At 43.8% G+C, this 16,613-nt stretch overlaps 1 non-coding gene across 1 annotated transcript; it reads left to right on the top strand.

Annotated features, from left to right (window-relative positions):
• Positions 1–15,819: 15,819 nt before the first annotated feature.
• Positions 15,820–15,926, top strand: LOC145593286 (small nucleolar RNA R71). The gene has a single exon (XR_014102644.1). It is a non-coding gene; the product is annotated as a small nucleolar RNA R71 (small nucleolar RNA).
• The last annotated feature ends 687 nt before the right edge of the window (positions 15,927–16,613 follow it).

Genomic DNA, 16,613 nt, shown 5'->3' with positions numbered 1-16,613 from the left:
AAGCTTTTCAATTTTGCTCGGACAGGCTTCTTAGCTGCCCTATATGAGTAGATATGCTCGTGTAAGCAAGCTTTTCAATTTTGCTCGGATAGGCTACTTAGCTGCCCTGTACGAGTAGCTATGCTTGGGCGAGCATCAATGCTTATGTCCACGAGCTTCTTGATTTTTATTGGACGAGCTGCTTGGCTATTTTGGCCATGCTACTCGTCCCTTAAGCTTTTCCTTGGCCATTTGACAAATCGTTTGACTAGCTTACCGCCCACTTTTTCAACCTCTCATGGCCAAGTTTATGGGCTCGTTTCTTGTAGCTCGAACAGACATAGAGGGGCTTGACATTCTAGTCGTTCAAATGCTTTTCTTGTGCCGAATTTGGTTGCACTCAACATTTGCATTTGTAGTCGGCTTCTTAGTGTTGCTGATGTAATTTGTAGCATGTAGCTTACAAATACAATGCATCAGGTTAGGCGATAATTTTTTCTTTTTTTAATCATAATAATTATGTTTGATTTTGCCGCCCAAATTTTGCATTCAGACAGGAGTTCGTCTCATTCTCTTCAGAATGACGTGACGATCTAGACAAAATGGGATAATTAAAACTTTACCCTCATATTGAGATACATTAGTAACAAAGGGCTTTAATTTATGATTTTGTGTTCAAAGATGGCTACGTGCCATTCCAAATGTGTCTCCCCATAGACATCGCCAAATGTTTTAGGGATTTTTGTGATTTCCTAAAGAAGGGTATGGATTCCCGCGGGAGACAGATCAAGGATGCAACACTCATACGGCCTGAACACTTGCAAAACGACGAATCTCCGGTTTATCGAAGATCCGCCTCTGACGATCAAGTTAGCGACCGAAAAACGGAATTTTAGAGAGAGAAAGTAGAGAGAATTGAGAGCATATTTTTGGGCAGAGTGTTTTTAGGAATTGTGTGTGTTCTTTTTTTTCCATCATGAAATGATAAGGTATTTATAGGGAAGTGGGAGATAATTCTCCTAGGGTTTCATAACCTAGGAAGATCAGCTGCCCTATACGTTTTTGACATGTGTATTAGGGCTTCCTTCATGCTAGGCATGTTTCCTTAATGGGCTTTGAGCCCTTCATTTTCTGATAACTCTCTTTAGGCCACGTGTCATGCTCTTATTATTGGCCTTTTTAGCTGAGCAAGATGCCATGTGTCGGCTTATAATTGGGTCACTTGTTGGCCTCTAATTTGTCTATAAAAAGAGGGTAAAAATACCCCTAAATAGAAGTCAAGGGTGAAGAATAAAGTAACCAATACTAATTAACTACCAAAATAATGAATCAAACAAATAAAATACTAGGGAATGGGAATCAACAAGTAATCATGACAATTGCAACAACTTGGGATGAACATGCTAATTAATGGTTGTGAAGACTTATGACAAGAGCTATCAATTGGAATCAAAAAGCTATCCCCTAATCGTTAAGTTAGTGGTCTCTACGAATAATAAAATAGGAGAATCACAATCCAAACCAATTGAAAATTGCAATTCCTAAATCAATGGTCAGTATCATTAGAGATCACAATGCAATCTAGCATAATTCTCAAGGCCTAATCAAACTACACACATGCAAAATTACATTAATCACTTTAATCTCAACAATCAATCAACATAATTCCCAAATTAATCACAATCAATTTAATCATACAAGTTTCACCCAATCCCTAGTGTTTAGGGTAAAAATACCCCCTACACGTGGTCTAATTCCGTAGTGACACGTTTCCCAATCAAAAGGCGACACGTGTCCCAATGGGAAGATGACACGTGTTAAGCTCAAGGAGAGCACTTGAAATGAGAGAAAAGGGCCTCCTTACATCCGGAGCCCAAATCCCGAGAAAGCAGAAAAACGGCGCTGACCCCTAGACACGTATCGCAACTTGATTGCACCGCCAATCAAATCACATCATTCTAGGGTAATAACCCTAAAGGGCACAATTCCGCACCCCTATAAATACCCCAATCACTTAATATGGGAGGAGTGGATGGTGGCATAACATTGAATAGAGCACTAAAAGCTCCAACTTTTCTCTACTTTCTCTCTCTAGTTTATTCCGTTTTCCGATTACTCACTAGATCGTCGGAGGCGGATCTTCGATAAATCGGAGTTTCGTGGTTTTGCAGGTGTCCGAGTCTCATTGTCGGCGAAGCGTGACCAGTATCCCGAGGGATTCCAAAAAAACCCCGAAACATTTGGCGCCGTCTGTGGGGATACTCGTCCGTAATGGCAATAGATGGTCAGACACCTAATGCTAGCCCTGGCCCTGTTCAGGACGGCCATGTAGAAGATATAACTGCAACAATCAATTCTAGTGATCCTCTGATCGCCTCATTCCATGAGGCCGAAGACCCCCTAGTTACTGTTGCTTCCCTAAAGGCCGCTCTGAACAAACTTCGAAAGGAGTTCGAGAGTAAAAGGCTATCTACCTCTAGACAGCTGTCCAGCAGGGAGGAAGAAGGCGCTCTAAGGAAGAATCAGAGAAAGGCAACTAATGGAATGGATGTAGGGAATACCCCATTCCGCTGGCCGCATGGAAGGTCCCCTAGGGTGCCACGGACAAACTTGTCTAAACTTCTTGAGAAAACACAGTCGGCTGGGGGGCAGACCAGACAACCTCAAAGGGAAGAACCTGAGTCGTTTAGACGCTGGAGGGACGCAACGGATTACATCCGGCATAGGCAACGGGAACGTGCAGCCTATTCAAACACGGCCTTTACTCCCACAATGCCGGATGAATTCTTTAACCACTCTTTTTCCCAACATACCAGCTCAGCCAGGACCAGTGGGAGCCAAGCTCACCATACTCAAACTCCTATTCTAGTTCAACCGTTTCAATTTCAACCCCCTTAAATTTTCACTCCTGTTCAGTCGATCGAATAGTACGGGCAGTATGGCCAGTCGTTCGGCCAGACAGCTTACCTGGCCGAGCCGACCGCACCACCTCAACCTATTGACTGGAAAATGTGCTTGTTGAATCTTGCTGACAAGCTTCCTCCGTTTTCTCAAGAGATTCTCAACTCTCCTCAACCAGCGAAGGTGAAAAGTGTACTTGTGGGAACCTATGATGGTATGGGCAACCCCGAGGAACACGTCACTTCGTACCGAAATTTCATGTATTTGCAAAGCGTAGATGATGCTATATAGTGCAGGTGCTTCCCGGCCACCCTCAAGGGCGTGGCGTAGGACTAGTTTAACAGCTTGCCGGCCGGGTGCATTAATTGCTTCACTACTCTGAGTTTATTGTTCATCGGAAACTTTTCTTACAACATTCCCCCAAGGAAGACCAGCCTTAACTTGGCTATAATCGTCTAAGGGAAGAATGAAGGGTTGCGTTCGTACGTTCAGAGATTTATTAAAAAAAAAAGCCCAAATTCATAATCTGCCGTATGAAATAGCCTATTCGGAATTTCTCCGGGGATTAAGGCATAATGGTTTCAAGTTTGATTTGGTCAGGATTAAGGTTCAGACATCTGCAAGCATTCTACGGGAAGCCGAGGCCTATATTAAAGTAGCTGATTTTTGTTCACTTACCAAAGTAGAACAGCCGGCCAAGGGAGATGAGAAGAAGCCACCTTCTCAACAGAACTCGGTCGGAAAGAAAAAGGAAGGAAACAAGTGAAAGGAAGTTTGGATGGCAGACGATCAGCAGCCAAATTCAAAGAAGGTCAAGACGTACGAGCCACAGTACGAGTTCACCAAAGATTGTTACTCAATCCTGATGGAAATTAAAGTTAAATTTGAGTTTGAAAAGCCCTAACCAATGAGAGGTTCGGCCCAGTATCGCAACAAGAACAAATACTGTCATTACCACAAGGACGTGGGACATGACACGAACGAATGCATCAACTTGAAAAGATTGTTGGATAAGCTGGCCGAAAAGGGCATGTTGAATTTGTACGTTTGAAATCAAAATTCACTTACACCCGGACAGACAACAAGTCTGAAAAGAAAAAACAAAATGACAAGGAAGTTGATGGAAATAGCACCGATTCTGGTTTAGTGGCTATAACATCAGGCGGCTTTGATGCAGGCGGCCCTACCATGAAAGGAATCAATCAAGATTCTTAGAAGCTTGGCAAAGTGATGCAGACTGAAGGGGTGAAGGTTGAACCCTTCCCAGAAGTAACGGTCAGTGAGGCAGACGGAAGTGAGGTCAAAATCTTGCACAATGACCCCATGGTATTTATCATGAAGATAGCCAATTTAAAAGTCGGCCAGATACTAATAGATACGGGCAGTTCGTCCGATATCATCAACTTGGCCGCCTTGAAAAATTTGCGGTTCCCAGAAGACGTTCTCAAAAACATCACCCACCCTTTAGTTGGGTTCGGGGGGAACATTATTCACCTAGTCGGACAGATAGACTTGCCCGTCCGATTTGGGCAGAAGGGGGAAGGAAGGGATATGGTTGTCTGTTTCCTAGTGGTCAAAGAGCTCATTGGCTATAATGTCATACTCGGCCGCCCCACATTGAATGCAGCAAAGGCAGTAATCGTCCTTCATTTGATGTTGTTAAAGTTTGAGAGGACGGGCAGGAAAATTGGTTCAATCCAAGGAAGTCAAAAAATGGCTAAGGAGTGTAATCAGCTGGCGATAAAACCAACAATACGCGGACAGAGAAAGCCGTCCGAGTCAAAAGCCGAAGAAGTGTCACTCTAAGCATACCAAGTCGGCCAGAAGCGCAAGTCGGCCATGACTAACCAAGCATAGCAGTTACTGACCGTCGGTAGGCCAAAAGAGTTAAGGCCCCAGCCGGCCGGCAATCACCAAGATATAGTGCTTGACCCCGATTAACCTGATTGGACGGTCAGGGTAGGCACTATAGTTGTGGGTCTGCTTGGAGATGATTTAATCCAGTTGTTGAGAGAGTTCAAGGATGTGTTCACATTTGAAGTTAGTGAAATGCCATGTATAAGCCCAGACCTGGCCGTGCACAAGCTGGCTGTGAATCCAGTCATTAAACCTGTCCGGCAGAAGAAAAGAAATCATGGAGAGAAACGGAATTAGGTGGCCGCAGCAGAAGTGAAAAAGCTGTTAGACGCTGGTTTCATTCGGCAATGTTACTACCCTGACTGGGTAGCCAATGTAGTTCTTGTGAAAAAGCCAAATGGAACTTGGAGAATGTGCGTAGATACACTGATGTGAATAAAGCATGCCCCAAGGATAGCTTTTTCTTGCCCAAGATCGATTTTTTGGTTGAATCTACGGCCGGGCATGCCTTTATGAGCTTCATGGACGCATACTCCGGATTCCATCAGATCCCTTTATGGGAAGAAGATCAGGAAAAAACTACATTTGTGACCGAGCAGGGGCTGTACCGTTACAAAGTCATGCCGTTCGGCCTTAAGAACGCCCCTGCTACTTTTCAAAGACTTGTTAATATAGTCTTTCAGGATCAGATCGGCCGCAACATGGAGGCGTACATTGATGCCATGATTGTCAAATCAAAAGAGCTTGCCGACCATTTGAAAGATCTCCGAGAGACATTCACCGAACTCAAGCGGCATAAGATGATGTTAAATCCAAAGAAGTGTGTCTGTGGTGTTGAGTCCGGCAAATTTCTCGGATTTTTGATCAATCAGCGTGGAATTGAGGCCAACCCTAAAAAAAATTCAGGCCATCTTGGATATGAAGTCGCCAAGAACAATCAAAGAGGTGCAAAGATTGACTGGTTGTTTAGCCGCACTCGGCCGATTTTTGTCAAGATCAGGGGATAAGTGCCAATATTTCTTTCAGACCATCAAGAAGAAAGCCATGTTTGAGTGGACAGAAGAGGCCGAGGAAGCATTCGTACAGCTAAAAAGCCATTTGCATATATTGCCTCGGCTCGTCAGTCCACTCAAAAATGAGAAGCTATATATGTACCTTGCCATCTCAGAAAATTCTTTAAGTGCCGTCCTACTTGCTGAAAGGGACGGCCACCAGATCCTAGTCTATTTCATTAGCCATGTTTTGCATAATGCCGAGCTTAGGTATCCCCCCATTGAAAAGTTTGGCCTAGCATTGTATATGGCGTCAAAGAAGCTACAGCCGTATTTTCTGGCGCATTCAATTGTGGTCTATATAGACCAACAGCTTAAGAAGTCATTTGCAACTTTGGAAGCCAGAGGCCGCATGCTTAAGTGGGCCTTAGAGCTGAGAGGCTTTGACATCACGTTCGAGCCCAGGAAGGCGAACAAGGGGCATGCCTTTGCTAATTTTTTTGGCTGAAATGGCTCGGCCGGACTTGCAGCTGGCAGGGGACCAGATCTGGAAGGTCTATGTAGATGGTAGTGCAACGGCGACCGGATGCAACACTGGGATTATTTGTCAATCTCCTAAGGGAGATAAATTTGAATATGCTATGAGATTTCAGTTCCAAGCCTCCAATAAAGAGGCCGAGTATGAAGCCCTTTTGGCCGGCCTTAGAATGTGTAAGGCGGTTGGAGCAACAAAAGTTGATGCAAGTTCGAACTCTCAGCTAATAGTCAGCCAAGTGAATGGTGACTACAAAGCCTGGGAGCTGGCCATGATGAAGTATTTGCAGATGGTTAAAGAGGAGGCCAACAGCCTAGAGCATTTTACCCTGCAACAAGTCCCCCGTTCAGAAAATCATCAAGCGGACGCGCTCTCTAAATTAGCATCCTCAGCATCATGTGATACTCCTAGATTAGTGTTTTGGGAAGTAAAGGAAAAGAGGAGTATTGATGCCGAGCCGATACAAATTATTGACAGAAACTCCACTTGGATGGACGGGATCATCTTCTACTTAAGAGATGGGATACTCCCGGCTTATCCGAAAGAGAGCTGGCTGATGAAGAAGAGAGCGGCCTGGTTCGAAATGAAGAGAGGGGAATTATTTAAGAGAGCTTTTGTGAAACCATACTTGAAGTGTATCACCCCGGAAAGAGGGCATGATGTGTTAGATGACCTCCACCAAGGGCATTGTGGATCCCATATAGACGGACGGGCCTTAGCAAAAAAGGCCACCCATCTGGGGTATTATTGGCCAAGCATGAACGCGGACACCGTGTAAATGGTAAAAAGATGTGATAAGTGCCAGAGATTCGCAACCTTGATTCACCGTCCGGCCAATAGTTTGTCAGCCATAAGCAGTCCACTTCCCTTTGCAAAGTGGGGCATGGACATCTTGGGGCCATATACACTAGTGTCCGACGAAAGACGGTATGTGCTTGTAGCTGTCGACTACTTCACAAAATGGGTTGAAGCCGAGGCCGTCCGAGGGATTAAGTTGACAGACGTATCAGCCTTCATCTGGAAAAATATTATTACTCGTTATGAAGTACCTCAGTCCATGGTATTTGACAATGGACCTCAGTTCGAAACGCGCCAACTCAAGGAATGGCTAAGTGACCAGGGCATCACACACTGTTTTGCCTCGGTCGGCCGTCCCCAAGCCAACGGCCAGGTTGAGGCCTATAACAAGCTAATCTCTAATGGCATCAAGCGTAAGCTTGAGAAAGTAGGCGGCCTATGGGCAGATGAGTTGGTCAACTTTTTGTGGTGTATACGTACAACGGCGAAGAGTTCAACAGGAGAAACCCCATTTTTCTCAGTCTATGGTGCTTAAGTTGTGCTCCCAATTGAAATGTACGAGCCAACTCTTCGAGTGATGCTATATGATGAGAATTCCAATTGGGAAGCTATGAAGACCGCCTTGGATTTTCTTCCAGAGGCAAGGGGCAAAGCGGCTCTTAGACATGAAATTTACCGTCTTAGAATGACGAGAGCTTATAATCGCCGAGTGTTTAAGCGGCCGCTGAAGATGGGTGATTTGGTCTTAAGAAAAATGGAAGTGGTAGGCCGCGCCAATGAGGATGGAAAGTTAACCCCAAACAGGGAAGGGCCATACCAAATTAGAGAAGAAGTCCAAGATGGCACTTACCGTCTCGAAGCCTTAGATGGTCGTCCGATTCCTCGTACTTGGAATACGGACAATCTGAAGAAATACTATGTTTAAGTTTTCTTTTACTTAGCCAAAAGCTGTATATACAGCTAGGTCTTGATGACCGAGCAATGTAATTAAGGCCGTACGGCCCCCAACAATGTAATTTTGACAAACTAATGAAAAAGTCAAGCATTGTTATCTTATTTTGTTTGTTTATGTCTTTCCATTATTTAGCAGAAATGCCCAGTGAAAATATTAACGATGCTGCTTTCATCATAACAGCTCGGCCTTTAAAAGAATGAACAAAAATGCCGAATAAAAACAATAACAAGGTTGCTTGCAACATTACAGTTTGGTCACAAAGGGTACAATCGAGCGGCCGTGCAATTGTTTAGCAAGGGCATCCCAACGCCAAAGAAAGCGTCCGACCACAACCAGGACGGACGATTAAGCACAAAGGTAGCCTAAATTTTCCTAAGGCATTTGTGTCCAAAAAAGGGGGGCAAGGGCATACCTAGGCGTCCTAACCCAGCAAAAACTTAGAAATTTCCAAGTTGAGGATATTACTTGAAATTTCCTAAGCATGTCCGAGCGATAGTTTCAACGGACGGCTCATACAAAGCCAACTAAACGGCCGTATACCTAATGTTGATTGGGCGATTCGCCTAATCCAAGGGCAATCATTACTATGATTTGATTAACTTATTATTCGTCCTACCCTTCTAGGTATAAAACCTACTGAGTTAATTAAACCACTCAAAGTATGGACTAGGCGAATGCCGAATAAAGGGGCATACCCCCAGTGTTCGTACGAAAGCAATAAAAAGCATAACAAAATGCGCAAAATTTGCTATGGAAAATCATAAAAACAGCTCAGAAGCGGTAAAATTAAAATAAAATAAAACCGCTCAAAAGGCCGCAAACCGCTCAAAAGGCAACAAAATATCTTACACAACCGCTCAATACAGGCGGCATAAAAATTAAAATTTGTTCAGCAAAAAGTAAAATAAATTAAGTCCTGGAAGCAGAAGACTGAAGCTTGGCAAGCGCTTTTGGAAGACCTGAGCTCTACTCAGTCGGTTTGTCATCATTGGCAGGCTCTTCCAAGCCGACTCTTTCTCAGCTGCCACATTAAGGGTGGACGACTCCTCAGCTGGCACCCCTTCACCAGTCTGCTCCGCCTTCTTCTCGTCCTCAACTTCGTCCACCTCCTCATCATCATCTTCATCCCCCTCAAATTCGGTCGGGGTGACGACAAGTTCAGGAAAGGGCTGCCCCGCCTTCTTGGCCTGTTCCCTGAGGTAAATGTAGTTGAGGCGCTTGGTGAAGTGCTCTTGGTAATAGGCGACCTCCCCCTCGTCCACCATTAATTCAAAGGCCTCGAAGAAGTGGCTCTTCAGCCTCTCTTCGGCGTTGTGCTCAATGCGGACGATTACAGTAGGGCTGGGCAGCCGAGGCGCCTTTAATTGCTTAGTTAAGTCCGAAACGGACTTCTTCAGTGTTTCTACCTCGGCTCTGAGGGCGTTCGCCTCGTCTAGGACCGTTTGAAGGTTTTGTTTGGCTAAGGTTAGATCTCCTTTCAGCTTCTCGGAGGCTTTAAAACCCTCCTTCCATTGTTGGGTGTTTAGGATCGCTGCATCCCTTTCTTGCTGAAAGGTCTCCCTAGCCAAGGTCTCTTTTTCAAGAGCCTTGCCCAGCTTCACCAGATCTTCAGTTTGCCGCACTACTTTTTCGGACAACGCAGTGATCTGGGTTTCCAAGTGAACCCTCTGGATGGCGGCCGTTCCCGTGACGGCGTCCTCCGCACGCCTAACATCATCCCAGGCCTGCTTCATCCTCTCGTTCTCCTTCTCCTTCCAATCTAGGAAGGCATTGAGCCTCAGGAAGAGCTGTACTCGGACGAAGAGAAGTTAGCAAAAAGAAATTAAGAAATATGTTCTAAGTATGAAATCTAAAATGGCAAAGAGTCATAAATGGTTACCTCGGCGCTACAATTGAGCATGGGGCTGAGGAAGCCCTCATTGATTCCCTTTAGCTTGTCCCGTTGCTCCTGGGGGATAGCCCTAGCCATGGCTTCTCTCATGGCCTTCCTGTCCGCGCCAGTAAGTGATTGGCGGACAAGCTTCATGTTTCTGTCCTCCGCAATATTACACGCGGCCACAAATGGTGTTAAATTGAGCAAAAAAGGGGCTTGTAAGAAAATAAGTAAAAGAAAAATATAAAACAACTTTGAATAATTGCTTAAGAATTTAGGAGGAGAAGGAAGGTTGAAGTTGAACGGAGGAGGCGGCAGGGGTTCGTCCCCTTCTTCACTTGTGCGGCCGGGTTGCTCCTCAGCTGACTGACTGGCAGCCGCCTGCCAATCAGGTTCGTCCGCTTTCGTGGACGCATCATGGACCGAGTCAATTGTCGGATCCACAGACTTGGAGACCCCGCTTCGTGACTGCCGGGGTAGCTCTCCTTGGGACTGCTTTGGAGCAGTCCGTGACTCCGTCTTAGCCACCGGATCGAAAGGGGTCTTAGATATAACCGTCTTCCTATCTTGGACGCCTTGCCGTCCTTGAAGCAGTGGCCGACTGCTTTCGTTTTGACCTTGGAGTAGGAGTGGCCAACTAAAAAAGACAAGTAAAAAGTTAGTGTTAAAGAAGAAATGAAAAATGAATCAGTGTTTGCGCAAAATTAGGAAGGAGTCTCTTCCCAATATACCAATTCGGACGAGAGGAAGAGTCTGCGTGAAGAAGGGAAAGAGTCTCTTCCCAACATACCAACACGAACAAAAAGTGTCTGTATGAATAGGAGAAGGACCTCTCCCCTAACACACCAGCTTGGCCAAAAAAAAAAAAAAGAAGAAGAAGAAGCTACAAGTTCTAGGTCAATGGTCCGTACCTCTTTGGTCTGCTAGTACATTTTCCGCCGAGCCTTATACCAAGCCAATTCAATCTCGGACATGTCGACCTCTCCCTTTTGCTCCTTGTCCAGCATGGCGTACGTTTACTCTGCATGAGAAAAGAAGAAAAAGAGTTAGAAAAATTTTCAAAAATTGGCATGCGAACAATAAAAGTTGTAAAGCCCCACCTTGGGGAATGTTCTGGTATAGGCCGCATGCCGATATAAATATCGGGTCCCAAAACCAGCCGACCAAAGGAATCCAGTTCTTTGGCACGGCCACCATTTTTTCGTCCCTCTTCACCTTCTTGACCCTAAAGTAGTCAAGTTGATGCTCCTGGCTAGGGTGGACGGGTAATTTGTATGGTTTGTGATCCCCTCGGCCAAGGTGGATCGGCTTAGCATTTAACCGATTCATTCGTAAGTTAACTCCACATCCTTTGTCTTGATGCAATAGAATCGGTTCTTCTAGTCTCTCCACTTTGACACACAATCCATCACCACCATATAATCCTTAGTGGTGCTAAGGATGAACCAGCCGTCCGTGTACTTCTCCAAACAAATCATGGAGTGCATCTCGCAAAATACCGAAAAATCAGGATTGAAACCCTTCCGGATGCACGTCACCAGATAGCCGAAGATGTTCACCCAGCTGTTCGGCACCAACTGGAAGAGGGCTATGTTGTACTCGTCCAGGATGTACGAATAAAGGGATGAAGGGGAAAGCGAAGTCCAACGTCCAGAGCGGCTCGATAGACGCTGGAGGATCTGCGACGTGGCCGCTCATCTTCCCAGGCGGGCATAGAAAGGGATTTTTTAAGCGCCACCAGCTCAAACCCCTCTCCCAGTTGGAGGAACTATTTGTACTCATCCAACCCATCGTTCAAGTAGCCCAAGGCCGTGCTACCCACCGTACAGGCATACGGGTCCTTAAAATTGTCGATGTTAGGGACAGCTTCCTTTGTCGCCGCCTCACTCCCTGCCTCGTTCTCTACTTCCCCTTCATCAGGGCGAGGAGCAACTCTAAATTCTGAGGACAAGACTCTTTCCAAGTCAGCAGCCTATGCCGAGCTCCTGCTTCTAGAGCTATGGCCGCCTCCAGCCATCAGTACGCCCTCAGGCGCCAGAGGACCTTTGCCCTTATCTTTTTTTGCGTCTTCCTGATTTCCCGAAGGAGGAGCGCTGCGAGGTGGCAAGTCGGACAGTTCAGCAATCACAATGCCTATTCTAGGCCTGTCCGACCTGCTATGCTGGAGATGGGGTTGTTTAGGAAATGGGACGGCCAGTCCAGTAGCGTCCACCCGAGAAGAGGTAGGAGGCCTCTACTGAGATAGCAACTCGCCAGGTCCATGACCGAGTTGGCATATTAGGGGAACCTTAGTTCTGGAGTTTGCCCGAACGTCCCACTAGTAGAAGAGACGCCTTGTGCTCTTTAGCGTTCTTTGAGATAAGTGGTCACTTCAACCACAAAGCATACAGTGCCACTAGTTGTGGCCGAATTGGTGGTTGACTCGGTCCCGGCGTTTGTGTTGTTAGGATCATAGGGGACCCTTAGGTGCACCAGACTGCCGTCCGGGTTTCTAGTGGCATCTTTGTCGTACATTTGCAACTGTAGGGACAGAGAAGAATAGGTGGATGAGAGTTGGTACGCACTATAAATGGACCCACTCCCTGAAGGAGACAGCTCGTCTCCGTCCACTCTAGACTCCTCAGTCCTAGGCGAACGGCCGGCCTCATGAGGAGAAACGGACGAAGCCGAGTGTTGAATTACATTTAAAAACAAAAAGAAAAACTAAGGCAAATAAAAATAGAAGTAAAAAGAAAAGTCGGCCTACCTCTGTACGTGTAGAAAACTCTGAAAATCCTTAAAAGTCTTGGAAGTTGACATGAAGGCGGAAAGGACACGTCCCTTAGAGGGCTTTTAGGCGGAAAGGACACGTCATTCAGCCCAAGGTGGCCATCCCTTAAATGGGTGGACAGATTCGTCCGCCTACTCAGCTATAAGTCCTAAATAAGGGTAGGCTTGGTCATATGGGGTTAGATGATTTCATTTGGGAATGTGGTGCTAAAAAAAACAGAAAAATCCTAATCCCACTACATAGCTAAATGTCGGGTTCAAACCAACCTTATATCCTCCGCACAACATACAAGCATGCCCTTCACTTTTCTTCACAAGAAAACATAGATTTCCATGACAAATATTGCCTTAGCTTTCTTTCTTCTTGGATTTCCAACTCGAATTCATGAAATTTTCACATTTTTCTCATTTTCTCATTTTTTTCTTTCTTTTTTTTCAACCTTTTTTTTTCTTTGAAACTTAGAGCATACACAAACTTGTTTTTCTGAATTTTTTCATTTTTGCTCTTTTTTTTCTAACTTTTATTTTCTTTCTCTTTTATTTTCCAAACACAACTCAACAGGGTATAAATAATACATTGATTCTCCATCAAATAAACCTACAAAAAGGCTCTAAGGCATAAAATGTAAGGCGTCAAAGAAGGGGAATCATGGCTCAAATTGGTTCATCCTAAGAGTTAATGTAAAATAAAATGAAAATAGAATAAGCATCAAACACCTAAGAAGTTTTGGCTCTAATTATCTAAAATGAACTTCAATCACTCTTCCACATTGTATCATAAGTCTCAAATAATCGAAAAGCAAATCCAAGAATCAAATTATATGAAGGAAAATCTAACACACATGAAAATAGAATGACCGAAATAAGATGAATCAGTCAACAATGGCTCAAAAGTCTCACATAGGTACTCAAGCTATCCATATTGGTCGAGAAAGGAGACCATTCTAGCCATAAACAAGTTCAATTCCAAGCCAATCAATGGATGTGTTTTCAAAAACAAGTTTTTTAAAAACACACAAATATTACATATTATCATCGAGGCATAGTCGTATAAAGACGCTAAATAAAAAACTCAAAGCAAAAAGTAATCCCTCCCCCAAGCTAAACTTCACATTGTCCTCAATGTGAACATATATCGAATAAGGACAAGCAAGGGAAAGAGAAAACTAGGCCCTACTGGCAGAGGAGGGATCATACCTAAGGGCGGAGCTGGGACCACCCTCAAAATAACGTCGCATCATATCCCCAAGACACTAAAAAAGACAAAAACAAGAAAAAGAAAATAAAGGGAAAATAAAACAAAAAAAAAGGGAATGGGTTGCCTCCCATTTAGCGCTTGTTTAAGGTCTTTAGCTCGACCCCTCTTTAGTAGCTCAACCTGGGTCACCACACACAGAAGATACTCCATGGTATTGTTCATTAATATATTTACCTCCAAACGACTCCTTCAAATTAGAGTTGACGAGCCTTGTATCCGAATTTACCTTCATGTAACTAAACCCATCATGTGGTGGAATATTGTCCTTTTTTCTCACAGGATTTCTATTAGAAATACACTTATCAACCAAAGGGTTAGTAGCATCAATTCTCAAAACAAGTACCACCATCAAAAGTAAAATTATGGTCATTAAAAAGCTTAACCACAACTTGTTTATCCTGAGCTCTAATGGTCACTTGTCCTTCAGGGACATCTATTAAAGCTTGACTTGTAGCAAGAAAAGGGCGACCAAAGATAAGTGGGATCTTAAGGTTATCTTTCATATTCACTACAACAAAGTCAACAGGAAAAACAAGTTCACCAATCCCAACTAATACATCTTCAACTACACCCTTAGGGAGTCTAACAGTTCTATCAGCCATCTGAAGAGATATATGAGAGGGTTTAAGTTTTTTCAAACCTAATTTTTCATACAAAGAATAAGGCATTAAATTAACACTAGTACCTAGATCACACAAGACCCTATCAAAATATGTTTCGTTTATCATACAAGGGATAGTAAAACCACCGGGATCTTGCAATTTAGGTGGAGGCTATCATGTAAAAGATTATAACCTTTCTCCTTCGCTACCAATCTTTCTAATTCCTTATCATTATGATTATGATCTAGAATACCTTTCACAAAATTTGCAAATTGAGGCATTTGAATCACAAGATTGGAAAAGGGGATGGTGGAATATACCTTCGTAAGAGTCTCAGAATACTTCCTAAAATGCTTATCGAGCACGGCTTTTGATAACCTTTGCGGGAAAGGCATCGGTTCCTCATAGGCTTATGGAGCAACATATTTGGGTCCTTCATTCTCACGCATTTCTGTTTTCAACTCCAGATTGCACACTTTCTCCTCTAATCCCCCCGTAGTCAGTTCATCTCTCTTCATGAAAATTGCATTGCATTGTTTCGTTTGGACTTTTGTTTGATCTTGAAGAGTTGATAGATGACTCACTTGTTGTGATAGTTGAGAAAGATGAGTTTCTATCCTATTATTTTGAGCAACGAGCAGTTGGATTGAGTTTTCAAAATATTCATTCTACTTTGCTTGTAACTCAAATTGCTTTGAAATAAGCTCTTGTTGTTGATGTTGAGAAGTAGCAAAAGTCTCCATAATGGATTCAAGATTTGAAGATTGAGGTGGTGGTTGGTGCATGTGATGATGATTGAAAGGTGCCCTTACTTGAAAAGCGAGTGGTGGTGGAGGATTCGCTATAGCTTGAGTGTTCTTGTATGAGAACCCTTGATGATTTCTCCACCCTTCATCAAATGGCCTTGTAGAAATCGTGGTATAAAAAGAATTTACTTGCTCAATCGTCATTCCATAATAATTAAGCTGACACTCTCGTGCAGTATGACCCTGCGTTTCACACATTTGACAAGTTTCCATCGAGGGTCGAGGAGGCCCGACTTGGAGTTGATCAAATTTATGATTTAATGCCTACACAGAACTTGTCAAAAGAGTTAGAGCATCAACATCATGTGTACCTCCTTTGTTGGTAGCACTTCGTCCTCGTGGATGGTTATTATCATTAGCTGCCATCTTCTCAATCAAATCCTTCGTATTGGTTGGGTTCTTAGTCATGATAGAACCTCCGGACGCAGCATCAATGTATATGCTAAACTCATGGGTTAAACCATTGTAGAACGTTTGGATCAACATCCACTGGAATACCATGATGAGGGCATTGTCTCTGCAATCGCTTAAACCTTCTCCACACCTTATATAGGGATTCGTCATTAGATTGATGGAAGGTAGATAGTTCGTTCCTTAATTTTGCGATTTTCTCTTGCCCCAAGAATTTAACTAGGAAGGCCTTTGCAAGCTTGTCCCACGTATCAAAGGAACCTATACCTTCATCTCTTAAACACTCCCTTGCTCTATCCCGTAGTGAGAAAGGGAAAAGGCATAGTCTAATAGCATCATCAGTGACACCGTTAAGCTTCATAGTGTCACACTTCTCCAAGAAACTGTCTATGTGAGTCACAGGGCATTCAATTGGTGAGCCCGCAAACGAATCATTGGAGATGAATTGTATGAATTGAGGCTTCAATTCAAAGCTCTGAGCAGTGAAAGGTGGTCTAATAATACTGGAAAGGAATCCGGTTGTTGTATCCGGAATACCATACTCCAAAAGAGATTTTATTCCTGGATAAGCCATGTTTCTTATGTTTCTATTTCTCCTTCTTCTACCTCTTCGTCTTCTTGCAGTACTTCGATCTCAAAATTAAAAGGTGTTAAATCATCTGAACCTGAACTTCTAGTTTGCAAGCAACAAAGAAACTAAAACGGGAGATCAAAGACACAAGGAACAATAGCCGATGCAACAAAATATATATGCCTAGTAGAATGAATCACAAAAACTAGGAAGAAACCGTTAGTCCCTGACAACGGCGCCAAAATTTGATAGGTATGTCGCGTACCTAACAAAAATAATCTAACAAGACCACTACTATGTAGATGG

This window comes from Chenopodium album, chromosome 18 (genome assembly GCF_948465745.1).
Source record: "Chenopodium album chromosome 18, dcCheAlbu1.1, whole genome shotgun sequence".
NCBI classification, from domain to species: Eukaryota; Viridiplantae; Streptophyta; class Magnoliopsida; order Caryophyllales; family Amaranthaceae; genus Chenopodium; species Chenopodium album.
This window is presented reverse-complemented; position numbering and strand designations above follow the sequence as displayed.